Source organism: Lactuca virosa, chromosome 8 (assembly GCF_052849685.1).
Source record: "Lactuca virosa cultivar CGN04683 chromosome 8, Lactuca_virosa_CGN04683_v6, whole genome shotgun sequence".
NCBI lineage: Eukaryota > Viridiplantae > Streptophyta > Magnoliopsida > Asterales > Asteraceae > Lactuca > Lactuca virosa.
Window position 1 is genome coordinate 135,789,339 of NC_136433.1, and position 12,242 is coordinate 135,801,580.

Below are 12,242 nucleotides of genomic sequence, written 5' to 3' on the forward strand. Positions count from 1 at the left end.
AATCACCTTAATCGGTAGCCAAAGAAAAATTAATCTATTGCATTTACCATAAAATCAACCATAAAATCAAATGATTCGAACCTAAACAGAAGCCCTTTATACTATTGAATTTGGTTAATTTTTTCTTGCTTAGTTGTTAGTTGCTTAGTTTAAGTGTTAGTTAAGTTTCTAGTCTTGTAAAACTAGAGAAAATCCTTCTATTTTATTATTGTTTTCTTTAGACAATTCTAGTAGTTAGATTAATTACCGTTCCCTGAGTTCGACACACTGCTTGCTTAACTATACCACCAATAGACAGGTACACTGCCTTTTGTGTGTCTAATTTACATTAAAAAGTAGGAATAAAACTAGTTAGTTTCACACGCATCAAGTTTTTGGCGTCATTGTCGGGGAACGGTTCAAATAGTTGATTTTATTTGCTAATTGTTATCATTTTTAATTTATTGATTAATTTTTTTTATATTTAGTTTAATTTTCATTTTAATTTTTATTTATTATGTATTTTCCAAATCTCGATGCTTTTGATGCTTTTCTTGAGGAAGTTGTATAGGAAATTGAGCAAGAAGATGAGGAGTATGACTCAGATGATGATTTGAAGAATTTTGGAAGATGGTTAGATAACATCTTGCCTAACGAATAAGAGCAATCTGAGTTACCAGAGCTAAAGGTACAAGATGAAGAATTTAATCCAGAAAGAGACTTGGAGGAGCTGGAAAGGTTGCTGGCAGAGGGGTCAGACGAAGAACAAGAACAAGCTGAATTGCAGGAACCAAGCTGTGGTTTAACCATTACCACAACGTGGCCCCATATTCTTCCGGTTTATGTTTCGAAGCATGGGATGACGATTCCAACTTTGGAGAAAGTTCTGAATCACGATCCATTTCTGATTAGTACCCGACCGGTTTCAACCCTTGTCAAGATTCTTGGGTTACATGAATTAAAGCTCGTTTGGTCAATTTTTGAAGCAAAGACCCAAATTTTACGAATTGGTCCAAAGAAAATATTCAATGCAACGGATGGATTGGCATTGAGTTTATTGGAAGTTTATTAAGTTGAGAGTCTAGCTAAAGACTCGCATAAAAAGAAGCACTCGCGGGAGGCAACCCGTCAATAGATTTTGCTTTCTTTTACCTTTCTTTTTAGATTTATTTTGCATTTTTTCTTCGTTTCTTAGGATTTGTCTATCTAAATCTTCTTAATTGTCTAAAATGATTGCTTGAGGACAAGCAAGGTCTGAGTGTGGGGTGTGGTGAATAACATGTAAAATGATGAATTTTTTTTCAAAATAAATGACTCGGCGAGTCCTTACGAACCAGAAAGTTGTAATCGCGACCTGACTCGGCGAGTCCGTTTACTGACTCGACGAGTCGATTTAATTTACTGAGAAAAATATAATTTTACAATTCTGTAAAATTAGGGTTTTTACCCTAATTGAAAAACATTTTCATTTTACACAAGCCGAAACACCCACTCGACGTGCCAAATTCTCTCCAAGCAACCATCTTGATTCTCTTGATTCCTTCTACTTTCTTCCAACAAGGTAACATCTTTTACTTTCGATCTTATTAAAGCTCTAATTTTTGGCAGAATAATGGCCTCTGTATGTTGAAAACCCGATTTTTACTTGATTTAGATTCTAGGGTTACAAATTTTTGTTTAAGAAGAGTGTTCTAGATGAAATTTATTGTGAAATAATACTTGATAAGCATCCCTAGACAAACCCCTGAATTTTTTTTTTTGAGTTTTGTTGGATGATTTGGTAGAAATCAGTCACGCGAATCGAAAGGTTCATATGACTCGCCGAGTTTGTTCATGGACTCGACGAGTCAGTCCCTGAATATGGTCCGGATTTTTTTTAACGTTTCTGTGCTTTCTGGTTTGTGTTTTTTTTCATGTGTTGTAGAATATGATTTCCGGGTGGGGGCAAAGTTCTCAAGGTAGCCAAGGGGATTTCCCTTGGTTAAACTTCCCAAGAATTCAATCTAAATCAACAATGTCCCGATGGAAAAAGAAATTGGTGGAGATTAGAAAGGAAGAAATCTATGTACCTAACGCAATAAATTGGGAGTGGCTGGGACAAGTTCGGTATGAGGAAGAATTGGCCCCGTTTTTGGTCAAAACATTTATGCATAACGGAGTATCCATCACTTGTGATGGATGGAACTGGTTATTCCGTATCCAAGAACCGGTGTTTTAGGAGTTGTGTTGGGAGTTCTTCTCAACCATCAATTTTCGCGGAGGAAATGATTACTATAATCCGGGAGTCATTATCTTTTGCCTTGGTGGCGAGTTCCGTCAATGTAGCATGGTGGAGCTTGCTTAGAGATTAGATATATATGACCAACAATTGGTCAACACTGGAGGTTTTTGTACTTTCTTGGAACATGCTCACAAAACATTTACGGAGGGCGTTGTGGGTTCCACATGGTGGAACACTATTGCAAACAAAGTCTATTGATATGTGCATATTTAGTCATATATTTTGTATAATAATAGTAATACGCTTTGACTATTTTAATGCAATTATGGAACAAAAGATGCTTAATTAAGTTTAAATTATATTTTCAGTTCATAAGAAGTGCTCGGAAGCAAAAGGAAGCAGGAGAATCTATCGGGAGCTTGGAAATCAAAGAAAGAAGAAAAGAGCCAAAAACCAAGAAGGACTCGGCGAGTTGACCCTTGACTCGACGACTTCCCATGAAAATTCTCGAAGCAGAAGAGTCCTTGCCTTGCCGTACACGGGGATTTAATGAGGAACTCGACGAGTCAGTCCCTGGACTCGACCAGTCGCCTCTAATCTATAAAAATGGGCTTTCAGATCGATACCCGGTTTTTCTAAGAAATCCCTGGAGGAGAAACTGCGATTAGAAGACATGCTAAGGTGCTGGAAGCCAGAGAATCAACCCTAGATCCAATTTTGAGAGGAATCAAGGCAAATTCAAGTCCATTCTTATTTATTCTTTAAGTTGAACAATGTTTGAGTTACTTGACTTCGTTTTTGATCTTAGTTTTACTGTAATTCTGAGCTAAAACTATTATCTTCTGTTTAGGATAGATGACTTTATGATTATGGTATGATTTTATGGTTGGATTGATTTAATTTGGTGATTATGTTTTGCTAAGCTTGTTAAAGAACCTTATGTGTTAACTACAACTATTTTGCTGTTAATTAACCAGTATATTAAGTTGCATGACCATCTCTTAATTGCTAATCTCATATGATTTATGTGAAAACATTGTTATATGCCTAGGAATAGCGAACGTGAAACTAGGGTTAATAGAGAATAGGTAAGTTAATGTGTGAGCTTGTGTGACGAACTATCAGCAAGAGGTTAATTGAACGACCAATTTAATTAACCACTACAAGTCTTACTTAACCAGAATCAATAAACTAGAAAATCTGTTAATTTAACCAATTGGCCACTGTTTGAATTAATTTGTCTTCTAAGGATTAGTAATAGCGAACGTGAACCTAATCACATTAATCGGTAGGCAATGAAAAGTTAATCCATTGCACTTGCCATAAAATCAACCATAGGAATAAAGGATTCAAAATCTAAACAGAAGTCTTCTTTATTATTGAATTTAGTTGATCTTTGCTTGCTTAGTTGGTTGTTTAAGTTTTAGTTAATTGTCTAAGTTTCTACTCTTGCAAAACTAGAGAAAACCCTTACTTTTATTATTTTCTTTTTAGATAATTCTAGTAGTTAGTTTAATTTGCCGTTCCCTGTGTTCGATACCCTGCTTGCTTAATTATACCACCAATTGACAGGTACACTGACTTTTGTGTGTTAAATTTATATTTAAAAAGTAGGATTAAAACTAGTTGGTTTTACACACATCAAGTTTTTGACGCCATTCCCGGGGAACGGTTCTAAAATTTAATTTGATTACTAGTGTTATCGATCCTTTGTGTGAGATCCTTCTTGCACAAAGTTACTGCTTTAGTAAGTTAGTTATTAGGATAAGTTTGAAAGTTTTATTTTTTAGGATTTTTGATTAAATTTTTTTTGTTTTGGCCTTGAACTCGCCGAGTGCACTCGAAGCTACTCGGCGAGTCCATAACTGATTTCCAGTTTCGTTTTTAATTTATTTTTGTTCTTTTTACGCGTGTTTTCTGTTTTGTTTGCAGTTCGTATATGACAAGAGGAGGAGGCACACCTTTGATTCCACCACTTGAAGACCCGGATGCAACCTTGAAGAAAAACAAAGGCAAAACCATAGGAGAAACCGCAACATCAAAGAATTCGCCATTGAAGAATCTAAAATCTGTTTTTAGTAAGAAAAAAGGACAAGAAAGCGGGAGAATCCAACAACTTTTCAGAGGCGGACGAAGACCCAAACAAGGACGATATCGTGTACGAATCCGAAAAAGAAGAAATCGAATCTGAAGGAGGAAGGGACATAGAGGGCGAACTAGCTAACACCATGGCTAACATCGATGAAGTTCCCATGGGAGAATAGAAGAAAAGGATGCGTGACGACACCGGTCTGGGACTTGTTCAACCCGCGATTCCCGCAACTTCCACCTTCGAACTCAAAGGCCACATACTAGCACAACTTAAGAAGATTCCATTCTATGGGAAAGATCACGAGGACGCATACAAGCACTTAGACAAGGTCAATGACATAGCCGACTACTTCAACGTCCCTAATTTGGCTCACGACACCGTTCTGCTTCGTATGCTACCAGTCATGTTTAAGGGAGCTGCGAAAGATTGGCTCAAATCACTCCCTTCAATATCCATCACCACTTGGGCCAAGATGAAGGAAGAATTCATTGATCAATTTTTCCCTCCTTCAAAGATAGCCAAGTTGAAGAAAGCCATAGCAAAATTTGAGCAACAAGCTGGAGAGTCCTTATACAAGGCGTGGGAGAGATACAAAGGTTTACTAAGGAATTGCCCACATCATGATCTTAATAGCCAACAAGAAGTCTCCATTTTCTATGATGGAGTAAATGTGACCACAAGGAAACTTCTTGACTCGCAAGGACCGCTCACGAAGAAAGCACCCCCGGTGATAAAGCAACTAATTGAAGAATTCTCTAAACACTCTAGAGAATATCATAACCCAAGGAATGAACCAAGTCGGGGGTGGTGAATTCTATTACTGATGATATGGCAGCAATGATGGCAAAATTGGAAAGCATGGATCGAAAAATGACTAAGATGGACCAATCCATCCATGCCATTAGAGTGGGATGTGAAAACTGTAGAGGGCCTCACCTTACTAAAGACTGCGACCTTGACGAGAACGGGAACCGGAAAGTACAAGTGTGATATTCAAGTGGTGATAGGTACGATGACAATTGGCGAAAACCCAAGAAGGAATGGCTCCCGTATGACGAGTACAAAAAGGAAAAGGAGGAAACGTACAAAAAAAAAAGATAGAGACTTTTATCAAAAGGAGGAACCGGTGCAAGAAAAGAAATCAAATTTTAAAGACATGCTCACGAGATTTGCAGCTGCATCCGAAAAGAGACACAATGATACCGATGATGCAATAAAAGAACAACGAAATATGTTAAGAGAGCATCAAACCATGATGATATATCAACAATCCATGCTTAGAAATCAGCAAGCATCTATTCTGAACATTGAAAAACAACTAGGCCAACTTGCACTACAAATAAACGAGAGACAATCGGGTGGACTTCCTAGTAAGACCGGAAATAATCTGAGAGGTGCACATATAAATATCGTGACGACTAGAAGTGGGAAGATTAGTACTCCTCTGATCCCCATTCAGAAAGAAGATCCAAAACTGGTGCAAGAGGAGGTAGAAAAGCAGAAATCGCTGAAACCCGACACGACTCGCCGAGTCGAAGACATGGACTCGACGAGTCCCCCACCTGAATTGAAAAAAGAGCCTCCTGTTAAACCTTATCAACCTCCATTTCCTTTTCCATGCCGAGCTAGACAAGATAAGCATGATGTTGATTATCAAAAGTTCCTGGAACACATCAAAGCCCTTCAAATTAATATGCCCTTCATCGAGGCGGTTGCACAAATGCCCAAGTATGCCAAATTCTTAAAGGAACTCCTCTCAAATAGAAAGAAGATGGAAGAAGTAAAGGAGGTAGTTCTCAATGAAAATTGTTCAGCCGCCATGTTGAACAAAGTGCCTAAGAAGAAAGGTGACCTGGGTAGTTTAACAATGCCTTGTCAATTCGGAAATTTGGCAACTATACATGCATTAGCGGATTCGGGGGCAAGTGTAAATCTCATGCCATATTCGTTCTTTAAGAAATTAAACCTTCCAGAGCCAAGGCCAATTCGAATGGCAATACACTTAGCTAATAAAACGGTGACATTTCCAAGGGGAATATGCGAGGACCTATTGGTAAAAGTTGATAAGTTCGTGTTTCCAGCAGACTTTATAGTACTAGACATGGAAGCGGATCCTCAAGTCCCGATCATACTTGGAAGACCTTTCCTCAACACCACGAGTGCTATAGTAGATATGCGAGATTCCAAACTCACCCTTAGGGTGGGGGACGAATCAGTTACATTTGGGGTTGATCAAGCAATGAAGTATTCAAGGTTTAGTGATGATACGACATTCTCAGTATATATGTTGGATGAACTAATAGAAGATTGGAAAGAAGACAAGTCGAGCGATTCCACCTGTACTTTTTAAGAAGATTTTGATGTTGAAAGGGACCTGAAAGAGATAGAGATACTGCTAAAAGAGGCCGACTACAATGATTTAATCATAAGTGCAGAACGCTCGACTCGCCGAGTCGACACCACAGACTCGATGAGTCCATACGGGAAATCACGATCAGATGAGGACTTTAGCCTGGAATCGACGTGTCCCGTATCTCAACTCGTCGTGTCCAGTGTGCAAAACACAAAAACAGATCTTAAAACTTTACCTGGTCATTTGGAGTATGCATTTCTTGAAGTGGTGATCAAAAACTAGTAATTATAGCTTCTGACCTCTCCAAATCTGAAAAAGAAGAGTTAGTCCATGTCTTAAAGAAGAGAAAGAATGCCATTGCATGGAATATCAACGATATCAAAGGAATAAGCCCCTCTTATTGCTCTCACAAGATCAACCTGGTAGAAGGAGCAAAGTCGGTAGTGCAACATCAAAGGCGATTGAACCCGAACATGCAAGAAGTGGTCAAGAAGGAAGTAGTCAAGCTTTTAGACACGGGGATCATTTATTCTATTTCCGACAGTCCATGGGTTAGTCTCATTCAAGTGGTGCCGAAGAAAGGTGGGATGACGGTAGCAACGAACGACAAGAACGAGCTTATTCTGACCCGAACGGTAACCGGTTGGCAGGTGTGCATCGATCATCGAAAGCTAAACGATGGCACTCGTAAAGACCATTTTCCCTTACCTTTTATTGATCAAATGCTTGAAATATTATTCGGCCATAGCTATTATTGTTTCTTAGATGGATTTTCGGGTTACTTTCAAATACCCATAGACCCGGTTGACCAAGAAAAGACTACTTTCACTTGCCCAAGTGGGACTTTTGCCTATCGCCGCATGCCTTTTGGGTTATGAAATGTACCTGTGACCTTTCAAAGATGCATGACGGCAATATTCCACGACATGGTGAAAAAGTTTATGAAGTATTTATAGACGATTTTTCTGTTTTTGGATCTTCCTTTCATGATTGTCTTGCTAACCTTGACTTGATGCTTGCTTGGTGCGAAAAAACCGATTTAGTTCTCAATTGGGAAAAATGTCACTTTATGGTTAAAGAGGGTATAGTATTGGGTCACAAGGTATCCAAAGCGGGAATTGAGGTGGATCGGGCAAAAATTGATACAATTGCTAAATTACATCCACCAACTAATGTGAAGGGCATTAGGAGCTTTTTAGATCACGCGGGTTTTTACCGCCGTTTTATAAAAGATTTTTCTAAAATAACTAGACCTCTAACTCAATTAATTTTAAAAGATGCACCATTTAATTTTACTAAAGAGTGTCTAGGGGCTTTTAAATTTTTGAAAGAAAAATTAACTAATGTCCCGATCATTATTGCCCCGAATTGGAAATTGCCTTTTGAAATAATGTGTGACGCAAGCGACTTTGCATTAGGAGCCGTACATGGCCAAAGGGTTGATAAGCACTTTCGACCCATTTATTATGTAAGCAAGACTTTGAATCCGGCCCAATAAAATTACACCATAACCGAAAAAGAATTACTAGTCGTGGTGTATGCTTTTGACAAATTCTGCCCTTATCTTATTTTATCTAAAACCACTATTTTCACTGACCACTTTGCTATTACGTACTTGTTTTCCAAGCAGGATGTGAAGCCTAGATTGATTCGATGGGTGCTTTTATTACAAGAATTTGACATCGAGATCAAGGATAAAAAGGGAATGGAGAATGTTGCGGCAAATCATCTTTCTGGATTAGAAAATCCAGAAAGGGAAGATAATGACAACATGGATATTGGAGATAGCTTCCCGGAAGAATATTTGATGATGGTTGTGGATGAAGACCCATGGTATGCAGACATTGAAAATTACTTGGCTGGCAATTACTTTCCAAAAGGCCTTACCCATCAACAAAAAAAGAAATTCTTTTCCGAAATTAAATATTATTTTTGGGATGAGCCTTATCTTTTTAGGAGCTGTGCGGATGGAATCATAAGAAGATGTGTTTTTGGCAAGGAAAGTCGTGACATATTAGAGCATTGCCACAATGGAGCAGCAGGAGGACATCATGGAGTACAATACACTGCTAAAAAAGTGCTTGATGCGGGATTTTATTGGCCCACTATTTTCAAAGATATGGCTTCTTACATAAAGGAGTGTGATGCTTGCCAAAGAACGGGTAATATATCGGCAAGGAATGAAATGCCCCAATTGAATATTCAAGTTTGTGAAATCTTTGATGTATGGGGTGTAGATTTCATGGGACCATTTCCTTCATCCAAAGGCAACAAATATATACTAGTGGCGGTGGATTATGTGTCAAAGTGGGCGGAAGCACAAGCATTACCCACTAATGATGCAAGAGTGGTGGTGAAATTCTTAAAGAAATTATTTTCAAGATTTGGAGTACCTAAAGCGTTAATTAGTGATCGGGGAACCCACTTTGCTAATGATCAACTAGCAAAAGTGTTGCAAAAATATGGGGTATGCCATAGATTTTCAACACCTTACCATCCACAATCAAATGGGCAAACCGAAATTACAAATAGGGAACTAAAACGAATATTGGAAAAATCGGTGGGGAATAATAGAAAAGATTGGGTGGACAAGTTGGATGATGCACTTTGGGCATTTAGAACCGCATTAAAAACACCCATTGGAACCACACCTTATAAACTAGTGTATGGTAAAAATTGCCATCTACCCGTGGAACTTGAACACAAAGCCTATTGTGCTTTGAAAACATGCACTTTTGAGCCACATGAGTTGCGTGCAAATTGACTTTTTCAAATGAATGCCTTGGAAGAATTGAGGAATGAGTCTTATTCTAACTCATTAATTTATAAGGATAAGACCAAAAGATGGCATGATGCAAGGTTGAAATGAAATAAAGAGTTTGAGGAAGGACAAAAAGTTCTATTATACAATTCAAGACTTAAACTTTTTCTGGGAAAATTATGCACTCGTTGGACCGGGCCTGTTTCAGTTAAGCATGTCTATCCTTATGGTGTGATTGAGTTATGGAGCAAAGACGAATCAAGCTTTAAAGTCGATGTGCATCAGGTTAAGACATACGAAGAAAGAATGCCACAAGATGAGAGAATTGAAGAAGAGTTGGACTTGGAAGAAACCGCAGCAACGTAGATCGGAAAGGAGTCCAGCTAAAGACTCCTCAAAAAGAAGCGCTTGACGGGAGGCAACCTGTTACGAGAGTTTGCTTTCTTTTTCTTTTCTCATTTTATTTTTCGTTTTTATTTTTCGGTTTTTTCCTAGGATTTTTTCTATCCAATTCTTCCTAATTGTCTACAAATGATTGCTTGAGGACAAGCAAGGCCTGAGTGTGGGGTGTGGTGTTAATATTTTAAGAAAAGTGAAGTTTTTAGAAAAAAAAATTCAAACAGCTTAACAGACTCACCGAGTTAGGCCACCTACTCGACGAGTCCTTACGTATCCAGAAAAATTGACACGCAACATGACAAGCCGAGTCGGTATCCTTACTCGACGTGTCGGTATTATTTACTGAAAAAAATAATAATTTTACAATTCGGTAAAATTAGGGTTTTAACCCTAATTGAAACATCACTTTCATTCTACACAACAGCCGCCACCACTCGTCGTGCCAAACTCTCTCAAGCTTTCATCTTCATTCTTCTCTTGATTTCTCCAAAATATTCACACAAGGTAACAATTTTCACTCCTAAAGGTTCAACCTTTAGATGTTATATGGTCTTAATTTCTGAAAAAAAAACCTGTTTTTAAAAATACATGATTTCTAGGGTTCTTAAATTTTTTTTGTTAGTTTTTGATCGAAATGGTTATGAATTAGTGTTTAGGATACCTTCGTGGACAAATACATGAGATAAATTTAGAGTTTACATGACTCAATACAGTTCGAACCACAACAGATCCCGATGTGTTCATCGGACACGCCGTGTCTGTCACTGACTCGACGAGTCCAGTCGTGCTTGTCAGGATTTATGTTTTGATGTTTTCTGTATTTCGTGGTTTGTTTGTGTTTTCTGTGTTATTTTGCAGGAACATGTCTTTCAGAAGGGGTCAAAGCTCCCGTGGGAACCAAGAATCCCATCCTTGGTTAAAGTTTCCACGGATCAATTCTGAATCTACATAGAGGAAGTGGAGGAAGAGGTTGGAAGAGCTTAAAAAGAAGGAAATCAATGTCCCAAATGCAATTGATTGGGAGTGGCTTGGACGAGTGCATTATGAGGAAGAATTAGCCTCTTTTTTGGTCAAGACCTTCACGCATAATGGGGTGTCAATAACCTGTGACGGATGGAACCGATTATTCAGAATTCAAGAGCCGGTGTACCAGGAATTGTGCTGGGAATTTTTCTCCACCATTTCTTTTCGTGGAGGAAACGATTATTATAGTCCGGGGAACATTGCATTTTGTCTCTGTGGGGAATACGGCCATTGTAGTATGGTGGAGCTGTCTTGGAGGTTGGGAATTTATGACCAAGAATTGGTCAACACCGGTGCATTTGGTACTTTTCTTGAACATTGTCACCAAGATTTTCCGGATGGTGTCAGGGGTCCTATTTGGTGGAGCACTATTGCTAACAAGGTTTACATCCCCAAGTCTGCTCAAGAGGGGAGTATCAGATCACCCACCCACCAGCTAATTCATCACCTCATCTCAAGCACGATCAATATGCGGAAAGACGACGATAAGGTTCCTAACCTTGATGTGTTTTATTTGTGGAGTATTATTACTCCAAATACTTTTTGCAATCTCCCATATTGCATGGCATCCTATTTATCCGAGGGAGCAGTCAAGAACAGGTAGACTTCCAAAATTAATGGCGGGATGTTTTTGACCCGCCTAGCAAGGTCGTATGGGTTGATGAACGCAGGGGCGTAGGATATGTTGACAGTGGTTCCGACTCCTCCTTTTAATCCTATTCTTTTTAGAAGAGCAAGAATTATTGAAGATTATGGAGGGAGCCAATATGCTATTCCTCATGATGATCCGGTGATAGCACCCGAGGAGCCGGGTAGGCGAGTGAGAAAACGCCAAAGAGAAGACCGTGATGAACCACCGGTGATCCCGGTTGATGATGAAGTACCAATGGATTCGTACAATGTTGAGATGCACCGGTTACAAGATGATTTGGCTAGGGGATCAATTTTAGTAATCAATCACACATCCAATTGTTTAATTACTTCCAACTTCCGCATATTGATGGAGGAAATTATCCGTATATTCACACATGGGAGGAGCGGATAGAGGCGAGAAGAAGTGGAGCAAGTGGAAGCGGAGCATGGGATGATGATGGAGATGATGATGAGGAGGAAGAAGAAGATTGAATGATCCTTTTTATTTTTATTTGGTTGTGTTGAAAACAATTTTTATTTGTTTGTTTTTGTTTGATTTTGTTTGGACAAGTAGCTTAGGATTTGCTTTTGGTGTGCTTTTCTTTTATTACATGGTTTGTTTTAGTCTTTTCAGAACTTGGAAAAAGGGTTTACACACAAAGGGTCTCGAGAGTGATAGAAGTATCGAGTCTAGGCGAGAGAGAATGGAGTCCGAGTTTAGAGTCCGGTCAAGAAAAGAGTTGAAAATTGTCTAATTACTGAGGGAGAAAATGGGAGAGTC

The 12,242-nt window shown here is 38.8% G+C and overlaps 1 non-coding gene across 1 annotated transcript; it reads right to left on the bottom strand.

Annotated features, from left to right (window-relative positions):
- Positions 1-4,812: 4,812 nt before the first annotated feature.
- Positions 4,813-4,919, bottom strand: LOC145135335 (small nucleolar RNA R71). The gene has a single exon (XR_013719797.1). It is a non-coding gene; the product is annotated as a small nucleolar RNA R71 (small nucleolar RNA).
- Positions 4,920-12,242: the final 7,323 nt, after the last annotated feature.